General features: G+C 36.1%; 1 protein-coding gene and 1 long non-coding RNA gene across 3 annotated transcripts in view; one reads left to right on the top strand and one right to left on the bottom strand.

The window, feature by feature from the left end:
* The window catches only part of LOC143735533 (uncharacterized), a 198,144-nt gene that overhangs the window by 98,860 nt on the left and 88,685 nt on the right, over positions 1-10,599 (top strand). The window lies entirely within an intron of this gene.
* Positions 2,496-6,764, bottom strand: LOC143736176 (uncharacterized). Of its 2 annotated transcripts, XR_013203373.1 has the most exons (5): positions 6,684-6,764; positions 6,363-6,570; positions 3,492-3,532; positions 3,082-3,408; positions 2,496-2,951 (listed from the first exon to the last, which is right to left on the bottom strand). It is a non-coding gene; the product is annotated as an uncharacterized LOC143736176 (long non-coding RNA). The 2 variants fall into 2 exon arrangements; XR_013203372.1 differs by lacking the exon at positions 2,496-2,951 and having other exon boundaries at positions 3,068-3,532; positions 6,684-6,760.

Below are 10,599 nucleotides of genomic sequence, written 5' to 3'. Positions count from 1 at the left end.
GTTGCCCGTGTGTGTGTTGCCGTGGGTGTGGGTGTTGTCCGTGTGTGTTGCCCGTGTCTGTGTTGCCGTGTGTGTGGGTGTTGTCCGTGTGTGTTGCCCGTGTATGTGTTGCCGTGGGTGTTGGTGTTGTCCGTGTGTGTTGCCCGTGTCTGTGTTGCCGTGTGTGTGGGTGTTGTCCGTGTGTGTTGCCCGTGTCGGTGTTGCCATGTGTGTGGGTGTTGTATGTGTCACAAATTTACAAGATAAAACCATAGATGTCCCCTGAGTGGTAAATCCATAAACAAAATAAAATTTACCAGAAACACCCACTCAAATGTACAAGAAAACGCAAACAAACAGGATCTGTTTCATCTGGCTAAATGAAGGGAGGACAGAGCATGAACCAACAGACTATCATATCAGAACAATCTACATAGACTGGTGAAGAACTGGAACAATAATGTCTTAGGCCTATGTCTTTCTGCTACAACTCTTCTCAGTTTAAATTTTCACACAAGTCACATCCTTCAGCATGATTCCTACAGCATTTAAGTGTGTGTCAGTGTTGTTTGTGTGTGTTGTGTGTGGGTGTTCTACGTGTGTGTCTGCATTTTACGTGTGTCTGTTCGTCCGCTAGTTTTACAGAAAATAAAAAGGTTTACCCCACAGGTAAGAAAGTATTTTACTAGTGTGGCAAAAAGAAAAATGTAGTCAACAGCTTCTTACAGTAGACTTGACCTCTCTTTTTACATTGCGAGCTGATTTTTCAAAGTCTGTATCTTTGGCTTTAGGTCAGTGTGGCCTAACAATAGCGATACCTGTTGGATGAACTGAAATGTGAGCTTCATGGTCTTGGGGTAGTTAAGATGGAGTGCATACATGAGTCCAAACAGAATGCACATTGCTTTTGGCAGATCTTGAATGTTCTCCATTACAACTTCTCCCTCAATGATGATTTTCAACGAGGCTGGATTGAGATGCTGGGAAGACGTGAGCACAGCACCTTCACGCTCAATAAGAAGTATCCCAACGTCAAGGTCACGAAAATAATCATCAACATCAGATTCCTAAATAAAGAATAACAGAAGAGCACAATCATTACATTATATTTCTCATTTGAAAAACAACTTTAATCAATATAAGAGTGTCATGGTGAAAAATAAATAATGGTAAAAATTATTACAGCAAATTTGATTACAGCAAAGACAACGTCGGCAGTATTGACGGCAAAAAAGGCTACAAAATATTCCGTTCTGTATTCACAGGAGCAATATTTGAAAATCGATAATTATTCATTATTATTTACACTACCACAGCGAGTGCTAAGTTACTCATTTGCCCCAACAGCGGTTGAATCGCTTTTCTATTTTGTAAAATGACATTTATATATATATGATACAGTCGAGCAAACTCGCTGGTATGTGAGCAATCCTTAGACTGTTAACACTAAGCTAACTTAAACATTCAGATGACACTTTTTTGATTAACTTAGTTAGCTAGTGTTAGCAATAAGCATGTATTAACACCATGCACAAGTTTAAAAAGTAACATTAGACGGAAAAAAAAGTTGCGTCAACAAATTATCTGCAAGCTTTTGGGTATTAAAAATTCCCACAAATATAACTAGGCTACAATAGTTATTTTAAATACTAACCATTCCAATTGCAGTAATGTTGCTTCCTAGTCAGGGTACCGTCTGCTGCCGAGGCCTGTGCTCGTCCCGCCAGGTGTAGAGCCTCTTGGACGCACGTTAGACGCGCGGGTCTTTTCACGTGACCAGGCAGGTTTTTGAATTAGCCCCTCCCCTTCCTTATGAAACTAAACATGCCAAGTTATCTCTACTAAACATGATTAGTGCAATTAATCTTTCAGCTAAATAGTACAAACAACTAATGTTGTTTAGTAATGATAGCAGGTTTTGACAAAACATAAAAGAATAAGTAATGATCACTCGTAAGTTTAATTAGAAACAAAATCTGGGTTTACAGTGTAATGAACCGTTATGTTTTAATGAGCCATTTCTATCAACATACACCGCAGGTCCACTTACATTGCAATTGCCATCTTACATGTTTCTACAGTAGCCCTAAACAGACACACTACTACAGAGCGTGTTTCATCACTATGTTATTCTTTACAATAACATATAATTTTACTTAATAATTAAGTAAACCTAATTTCTTAATTTATCTCTGTAAAGAAACCTCATTGCTGAACTGGCTACTCTCCGCTGTCTCAGACGACGACATCATCTCCTGTCAGCCACCGTAACTTCTGTTGGTTGCAATTAGTAACCTCACCACAAGATGCCACTAAAAATTACACAGTGCACCTTTAAAGCACATTAAAAACACCACATAGACATATAAACAACATTAAAAACTGGATTTTCACCACAGGGGGACTTCAACAGAAACCATGCGAGAGTCATATTGAAAAGGAAATTAGTAATTTATGAGAAAACATTTTCTTTTAGTAAGAATCTTGTAACTTGTAATATGCAAATGATCCAAACGTTTATTATGCCTACTGTTTGATCCACATGGTTTATTAGGTTTCGAACATAAAGATCATCCACATATGATGAAACACAAAGTTCTTTGAGAATACTGAAGTCAATTTTAAAGCAGAGGATATAAGCAACATTTTTTTTTACATTCTTATGAAGCTCTAACATCCATTTTTATCAACAGACAAGTAGATCACAACCTATCAGACTGGAGTAGAGCAGACAAATAAAGCTCACACTCATTTAGTGGAGAATCTTGTTGTGCTCCTCTGACTTCAGTCTGCAGATCTATGTTTATAGCAGTAAACATTTATGCAATTTCTGTCTCTGTTCTTTATTCTTCCGAAGGGAAAAGAAAAATATAATAAAACCGACTATAGCTCTATAAATACTACATATAATAAAATGGTAACCCAGAGCAAGTGTGATGATGTCACTTTTTGGTTTCCTTGATTAATTGATTCTGCAACAAAAAAGTAAAGAAAAACAACATTACTGAACTGTGTTAAAGACAACAGATACATCTATAATCCTTATTCAAACATTACAGTGAATGAGACATTTTATTAATATTTTATCAACGTTTCACACACCATTGATGATCAGCTGTGCAGTCTGAAGTTCTGATGAGTGTGTGTTGTAGCAGATGTATTTTCCTGCATCAGTGTATTGAAGATTGTTGAGTTTGATGGAGAAGTTTCCTCTCTGATACTCCTGTGGGAATGTTTCAGCTCGGTTCTTGTACCGTGGGTTCTGTCCTGCTACCGACTCTTTACCCTTAATTATACTATACACAATTGTGTCATTATTGTCTCTCCAATGTACATTAATGTCTTGAAGTTTAAGATCATGTTCAGTGGAAGAACACGGCAGGAGAACAGAACCACCAATAACAGCCTCTACTGGTTCCTGCAGACACACTGAAATCACAGAGACTGTGACTGTAAACACACAATCTGACATTATACATGTAGCATGTTTCACTTTTTTATTGTGTGCTCACCTTCACTTATCAGCACTGAAAATGCACAGATGAAGCAGCAACTGCAAACAGAAATATAAGTAGAGCAGCTTTTAAACAATTGTACAAAGCTTGCATACACATACAATAATAAAATCTCAGTCAATAATCAGCCAAAAGTCTTATGAAGACCATGTAGCTCGAAATGTCATTGTTTAGTGAGCTCACTTCTCGGCAGCAACACAAAAGTTACTTATTAATCTAAACATTTGATTAGAACATCAATATTTATCAGGTTATCCATTTGAACAGCTTTGAGGTTAAATCATTATTTTTTGTTAGTATTTTAAATTAGATTTGGTTTTCTTTGAGCCAGAGTTTAGTTGTGCACGTGTCAGTGAGAAAACACAGCGCTACGCATGCAGTGAATGAAGAATCTGTAGTTTACCGTAACTCTTCTGCTAAAACATTGAATTCACTGTAAACCTACACAAACTACTATTAACTAAAACGGTAACACTTTAGAATACGGTTCCTTCGTTAATGAATAACCACACAAGAACCAATGAGTAACACAATATTAACAATCTAGTAACTATTATTAACTAACAAGAAACTCTGATTAACGAACTAGTAAGTAATAGCGCACAGATGAAAGTGGTAGTTCACTATTAACTAATCAATAACTACTATTTTTTTAATGCTTCCCAGAGAACTACTGAAAAAGTTTATTAACAATCTAGTAACTACTATTAACTAAAAAGAAACTCTGATTAACAAATTAGGAAGTAATAGTGCACAGAACAAAGTCATACTTCATAAATGTATGGGAATTACTAATTATTTGGATCTGTATTATAAAGTGAAGATCATGGGAACTAACTAGTAATGACTCAAGTGTTACTACATGATCTTGTCATGATTTGTGCAACCAAACACAAAAGTAATTTCAAGCGTTTGAGATTTTTGGTGAACTTTAATATACTTTTAGAAAATTTCTTTAGAAGTATAGTAACACTTGAGTCATTACTAGTTAGTTACCATGATCTTCACTTTAGAATACGGATCCAAATAATTAGTAATTCCCATAGAACGGTAACACTTGAGTCATTACTAGTTTGTTCCCTTGATTCTTACAGCAGTTACTAATGAAAAGCCGATAAAGTGTAGAAACTTCTCACTCACAAGACACACACACACACACAATTTTTTTTGTGAGGTAAGTTAAATAATAAATTCAATCTATATGGTACTTGGATGGCTGATGACTCAATATGTTCCAGTCGTCACCGTGACTCTAGTGATTCAATGCCAGTCCAGAGGAATGCCAGAAAATTGGCCACAGGACAAGTAAGGTCCCGAGTCCCGACAACTGCATTTAAAAATCCATTTCTTTAAAATTATTCAGTTGATAAATAGACAGCATAGGCCAATTATTAACAGCTTACATATTGATAATTTAAACAATCTTGTGTATTCGTTTACGGTAGCAGTTCAAATGTTAATGTAGTGCTAGTCATTTATCCTGCATTGGTTATTGATTAGTTTTGTATGAATTATGAAAATTTTCAGTAGTTCTCTGGGAAGCATAAAAGAATATAGTTGTTATTGAAGTACCACTTTCATCTGTGCACTATTACTTCCTAATTCGTTAATCAGAGTTTCTTTTTAGTTAATAGTAGTTACTAGATTGTTAATAAACTTTTTCAGTAGTTCTCTGGGAAGCATAAAAAAAATAATAGTTATTGATTTGTTAATAGTGAACTACCACTTTCATCTGTGCGCTATTACTTACTAGTTCGTTAATCAGAGTTTCTTGTTAGTTAATAATAGTTACTAGATTGTTAATATTGTGTTACTCATTGGTTCTTGTGTAGTTATTCATTAACGAAGGAACCGTATTCTAAAGTGTTACCACTAAAACTACTTAGAAGATAATGCAAAATGCTAACAACTAAATTAAAATAATAGTTACAGCAGATAAACCATGCAGAAATAAACTTATAATAATTAATGAAACAATTAATGTTTAATGTATTAACAACATTTAAAAGATTTCCCTTTTAATTACAGTTGATATAAAACATTTGACAACCAAAACACTTGCAGGTCAAACACGAACGATTAACAACAACGTTCATTGTTTAGAAGTGACTCATGTGTCCAAACTGCATTTCATTCAGAATTCACTTACCTATTCATCATGGTGGCCTACTATTATCAATATATGTTTTATTTGACTATATTGCATAGAAATATTTCTCAAATTTAAGTGAAATGCTACTTTTTGAACAGAATGTATTGTAGCTCATCCGCTTCCGTAGGCCATGCGTGTATACGTATGACATCAGACGTAAGTGACGTCGACAGTAATCACGTGAACTGATCAGACATGCGCAGATATTCGATTTCTTTCTTAAATTTTAAGGATTGATATCTCCCAAATTTTGTCATCATTTACTTACCCTCAAGTTGTTCTAAACCTGTATGAGTTTCTTTCTTCTGTTGAACACAAAGGAAAATATGTTGAAGAATGTTGTCAACCAGACAGTTGACGGTAGCCATTCACTTCCATGGTATTTTTTTCCTACTGTTGGCTACCGTCAACTGTCTGATTACCAACATTCTTCAAAATATCTTCATTTGTGTTCAACAGAAGAAAGAAACTCATTCAGGTTTAGAACAACTATCCCTTTAATTTCATCAATAAAAAAGCATGACAAAAAGCTAGACAGAGTATTGTGCTAGTTTCACTGAAAAATAATCAAGTTATATACATAATAATAAAAATAAGCCGAGCTGATCTTTTCAGTAGGTCGCTATATACGCTATTCTCGTCCTTCCATCTAATGTGATGTTTGATAATAATAGTGAAATGAACCGCAGTAAATGAGTGAATGTTCTCAGACTTACATGAGAATGAGATTGAAGCTTCTTTCATAAACTCTTCTGAGAAAATGATGTTTTCTGGATCCTGATCCTCAAGTGAAACATTTATCTGAATGATGTCTTATATATTCCTGCCATTGTGTTTTTAAAACATTTTGACTGAAGGTTTGTTTGTTTTTTCACTGAAAAAAAAAAAAGATTGCAGAGCTTCCAATAACATCCTCATTCTGACCTACAGGGAAAAAAGAAAGAGGAAATAGAAAACAGCAGGGAAATACAGCCTGAATTTTTAAAATGGGTTTCAAAAATGAATAAATAAACAGTTTATTTACAACAATAAATTACCTGTTTTCTTTTTCATATCTGGGCTCGATCCAGAAAGATCTTCCTCACAGTTTCTCTCTCCTGTTTTCATCCTGACAGACTGAAGAAAAGCTGAGAGACTGAGACTGATATTCCCTGATGATCTGATGGGAGGAGAAACTAGTTGTCAGACTAGATGAACTGGTGTTCAGAACAAGTAGTGTGTGTGTGTGTGTGTGTGTGTGTGTGTGTTTGTGTGTGTGTGTGTGTGTGTGTGTGTGTGTGTGTGTGTGTGTGTGTGTGTGTGTGTGTGTGTGTGTGTGTGTGTGTGTGTGTGTGTGTGTGTGTGTGTGTGTGTGTGTGTGTGTTTGTTTTTTATTATAACTAGTAACATCTTTATTTTGATCAACAGAGAAACTAAAAGAGAGAAAAAGCAAAAGTCCCAAACTCACAGCGTTGTTCGATCTTTGCTTGTTTAATCAGCATGTAGGTTTGGATGCGTGTTGCTTGTTTCAATTCAGCTGAACTTTTTTAATTCATTGGCACACCTCCTACCTTACACACCTACTACCTTACACACCTACACACACTACTACTGACACGATTCAAGTGTCTTTATTGGCCTGGTAAAAAGCTTTACATCGCCAAAGCATTGCCAACATTAAATTGCAGGCATACATGTTTACACAAAAAAAAACTTTGATAAAGTAATATTCCAATCAGGAGAAGGAAAAAGAGGAAAAAGTACACCATGATTTGTTTTATTTAAATGTGACTCCGTGTTGATGTACCCCTTGATTGTGCAGTTTGTGGTCCTGTTGAACTCGTTAAACTGTTGTCATGACAGGGCGTCACAAACCTGAATGCCAGGTTGGCATTTCTTTTCTTTTGGACATATTGTTTTGCATTATATTATAGAATGTTTTGTTGAGTTTTTGTAGTATATGGGGGAAAATGCTTTTGATGCCTATTGTCATCATACGGTTTCTGAAACACACAGGAGGCATTCATTTTAATTTTAATCAGTAGTTTGCAGAGGTTTCACCTGATGCCAGTATGAGGCGTTACAGTGACTAGTAAGGAGTGGTTGATGTGGAAACTCTGAGTATCATGTTTGTCATACACACAAGTGAGAAGAGTGTTTATGATATCCTGGTGTATCAGCAGTCTGAACAGCAAAGTGTTGTTACATTAATATTAATAAATACTCATATTGGCTTTTTGCAGGAGACCCACTTAAAAAACTCAGATCAAGTCAGAATTCTTTCCAGTATTTCTTTCAAGAATTTTGAGCAAATCTATTTGTGTGGAAATTATAATCAACCGGTGCGTTCAGCTTCCTCCTTCACAAACCTCAGCTGAATCTGGCTGTAGATATGTCTTGTTTTTGGCCTGCTTTGGATTTTGGCCGGACACGTGAATGCAGTGAAGATGAACGAGTTACCTAGATTTTGTTTCCAATTTTCATACCCATATCATCTTTATGACTCTAAATCAACACATTTCATCTTTTATTTGGAACAAAGGGCCTATCAGAATTCACAGGGAAATCCTTCAGAAACCAAAGCTTTTGGGTGGGCTTGGCCTTCCTAATTTCTTATTTTACTACTGGGCAGCAAATATACAGAATACATTATACTGGTTTCAGAGTCATTATGGACTCTGTGTTTGGGTTCCGGCTTGGGTTAGTATTGAAGAGGGTTCATGTTCCCCAGTCTGCAGTCTCGCTCTGTCCTTATGGCAATCTCATCGTGCGACAATCATTACGAATCTGGTCCCAATTTTGAACCCATTTCACCAATTAATTGTAACCCTCCCCCTTCACTTAATGACAAAGCATTTAATACATGGCAGAGAGCAGGGATTTTGGTTGTATTGATTATATTTTTCCCAGTTTCACACAGCTGATGCAAAAATTCTCCCTTTCTAATGTACTTTTTTATATAGATAATTGCAACTCCAAAACTTTGTTGAAAATGAATTCCCGGACTTTCCGAATCATATTCTTGAAGTAGCCCTAGACAAAAGGGGTGCATTGTCTGGACTGATCTCTTCCATCTCTACCTCCTCTCTCTCCTTTATTAAACAGCATTGGGAATCAGATCTTTGCCTTACATTTGAAGACGAGTCTTGGAAACTGATCCTGTCCCGTGTCCCTTCATCTTCTATTTGTGCACTACACATCCTCATTATATTAATATTTACTCACCGTACTGTAATGTTTACGGTTTATAACATGTGACGTTGTTATATTATGTCCACATGTGATGTGTTTTAGTTTGTAAGCAGACATTGTTTATCGAGTCCACAAGGGGGCGTTAGAGTTATATAGTTGAGTTGAGTCTGCGGATGCAGCGGCGGGATTCAGAAAAGAAGAAAAGGAGTGTTGACAAGGAAAGGAAAGAATTGTAACGGAGATTGAGAAGTTCATTAAAAAGGTCTGAAAGCTACTTTGCTGTGTCAGCCATATTCAGAAACTTTACACGTAGCCTACTATTAGACAAAAGTGAGGCTGGTAAAAATTAAACGGTATTGATCCACTCTGTGACCGTTGCCGTCAGGCCCCGGCTGCTTTAATAAACGGTTTGGTTATGCCCATCTATAACGTCTTTTTTATGAAGGTATTCTTGGTGCAAAACTACTGAACGCCTGTGACAGTGAAATTTATAGTTGTAGAGAATAGCCACACATGTGTATCAGTAAATTTGAAGTCACAGAGAGAAATGCATTAAGAGTTGCAAACTTGTAGACTTTTTTTTCTCTCCCACAAACACAACACAACAGTTTCACCTTCTCAAATTCTTCATTGCAGGTGCACAAATCCTATTCTACAAATCACAAATTAATAAACTCGTGTGCTCACATTTTTGCTACAATTGCTGCAGTGAATATGGTGCAAAACACATTTAAACAACCGCATCAAAAAATGTGAAGTCACGGAGAAATTTTGCTCATCCGCAAATCAGTATGTGAATTCATCCAATGAGAGTTGCACACTTGTAGAATATTTTCTCACAAATATCTTGTATATTTCTCTAGCACAAACACAAGTACATAACTACAGCTGCTTGAATCTGCTGCGACGAATCTCAAACACTGTTTTTCGCTTTCAAGTGACAAGTTTCGCGCGCTCTCCCTTTTGCACCATATATCTCGTTAAATGTGGAGCAAAACTGACTTGTGCATCTGTAGAGGCAGTGGGCGGGGCCAACATGAATATTCATGAGTTTCCCGGGCATGCGCCTGGAACTGCTCTCTCATTTTAGTTCACTCAGAGGTTCACTCCTCGTATCTCAGCAGGTTTAATGGGTTATTTCAAAAAAGGTAAATATAGTTTCAGCGCGAACTTAAACTTGTGCATCATTTCATAAAGTTCATCATGTTTTTATTAGTTTACACGTTTTTTGCATTATTTAATGACTGAATGATTGCAGGCATTCACTTCGTGTAGGCCTATATAAAGTACAGCAAACTTCAACTCGTTCATTTCGTTGTACTTTTCCTTTGTACATTGTAATGATTTAAAACTTTTGTTCTCATTTGTTGAATGTCACTGCAATAAAACAATTTTTTTTTTACAAACAAAATATAAATTTACAAAAAAATATCACAGGTTCCACTTTTACTGTAAAACCAGAAATTGCAGAACACCTGAATGATTACAGCAACACTTATTTCCAACAGAAGAGCAGATATATTCCTAAATACATTAACCATTACCATTTAATTTATTTATTGCTAAGCTCTTCTGATACCTTACCTTATGACGCTTTAAAACTGTGTCATCTCTGGCAATAATCTCTGGGAAATAACTCCACAACCATATCAGTGTCCAAATAAACATTATGTACCCTACACTGATGTTTCTGTTTGTCATGTTCTTTCTTTGACCGTATGTGTTGCACTGTGTGCCTGGATGATACACAATGATGATCATTGATACAAATGCATGATCTAT

This window comes from Siphateles boraxobius, unplaced genomic scaffold (assembly GCF_051911475.1).
Source record: "Siphateles boraxobius isolate OS27281-9 unplaced genomic scaffold, OSU_SipBor_1 13, whole genome shotgun sequence".
Lineage (NCBI taxonomy): Eukaryota > Metazoa > Chordata > Actinopteri > Cypriniformes > Leuciscidae > Siphateles > Siphateles boraxobius.
This window is presented reverse-complemented; position numbering and strand designations above follow the sequence as displayed.